Below are 1538 nucleotides of genomic sequence, written 5' to 3' on the forward strand. Positions count from 1 at the left end.
CTAATTACTGTTGTAGGTTTCGATAACTAGAGACCAGTCCTTGCCTCAGTAGACATTCAGAGTTCTACACAGACAGTATTTGATTGAAGGGATGACGTATACGCTGCCAACGTCACTTATGTGTGACAGTAGATCTGACTACCTAGTGTCACTAGTGTGCGTGACACTGTTCTCCGCATCACTTCATGGCAATGACCGTGCTAGTTTGTGTTGGTTACAACTGACTTTGTTGGCTTCGTCAGCTTCCAACTCCACTCCAGTCGCATGATTCCCCTTTTCACTTGTCTACCGTATAAGTGGTGATAGAGTTGGATTCTTCGAATAGAAGTCTTGAGATGAGCTATCTAAAAGTGGCAGTGGTAGCCCTTCAGTCTCCACTGATTTTAACGCAGAGATGGACAGTTAACTCCATCTAAGATACCAGTGCTTCACATTATCTGTGTGGCTCTACTCTAGCCACACACGATTCAGAAGCATAGAATGGGTGTGCCACATGACGGATTTACCAAGTGCGGCAGATGGCACGAGAGGCTAGGGCTTGAACAATGTACTGAGGAGCATTGCAGTCAGCAAAGTGACTCAGCTTGAACCCTGACTGTTCTAGTGAAAAGGGGAAAGAAAATGCAGTTTCATCAAATCAGTAGTGCTGCTTGTGAGGAGGATGGAGACATCGCGTAGTTGGGTCAAATCCTTCTCACCAGACACACTGAGTGGTGTTGACTACCCGAAACGAGAGTGGTAGAGCATACTGCTAGCATGTGTGTTCTTGTAGGAGAGAAATGAAGTAGAGATCCGGCTTTCTACTAAGGAAGACAGTTGTAGAGACCTTCAGTTCACAATTAGCAAGCCTTTTGTTCTTCCCTTGAGTGTGCTAAACTTGGAACTGCATTTCCATTTTATGTAAAATAATGCATTGTTGTGTTCTGTCTGCCGCGTCATGAAAGGAGGCCCATGCCCGCTTAAGCGTGGAAACACTCTCCACGTTATCACACCTAAATGACTATGGAAAATTAGCTTCATTGAGCCCAAAACACTTTGATGCCATTTAACAATGCAATATTTGGACTTTGACAGATACTTTCCTCCTACCTCATCATAGAAGAGACCCATCATACCAAATGAGCATTACAAATCACGACCAGCACTGGATGAGATGGATCTTTCGTGGGCACTGCCATTATTACTGTGCCCGTGATATTTAAGCGTCGAAGCACATCAATTATGATAGTGATTTATTTTTGTCTCAGAAAGTAAGCAATTCATCAGTTTTGGAAGACCACGAATTTGCGCCAAAGAAGCTGTAGCATGTTTGCACTCATGCAGTCATCAAGCATATTTCGTGTTCAGTTCTTCAACTGATTACATTCACAAAAGCAGTGACACCAACAGCGATGCCATGGCAGCTAAAAGGAGAATGAATTAGCAGCATCTATGGACGCGAGATGATTGGGAAGTGGGATCTATGACTTAGCTTAATTTAAACACGCCCATCCAATCAAACAAGAAGTTTGAAGTTTCTTATGCAGCAGAAACACCAG

This window comes from Echinococcus granulosus, assembly GCF_000524195.1.
Source record: "Echinococcus granulosus chromosome Unknown EG_S00251, whole genome shotgun sequence".
In the NCBI taxonomy this organism is placed as follows: Eukaryota; Metazoa; Platyhelminthes; class Cestoda; order Cyclophyllidea; family Taeniidae; genus Echinococcus; species Echinococcus granulosus.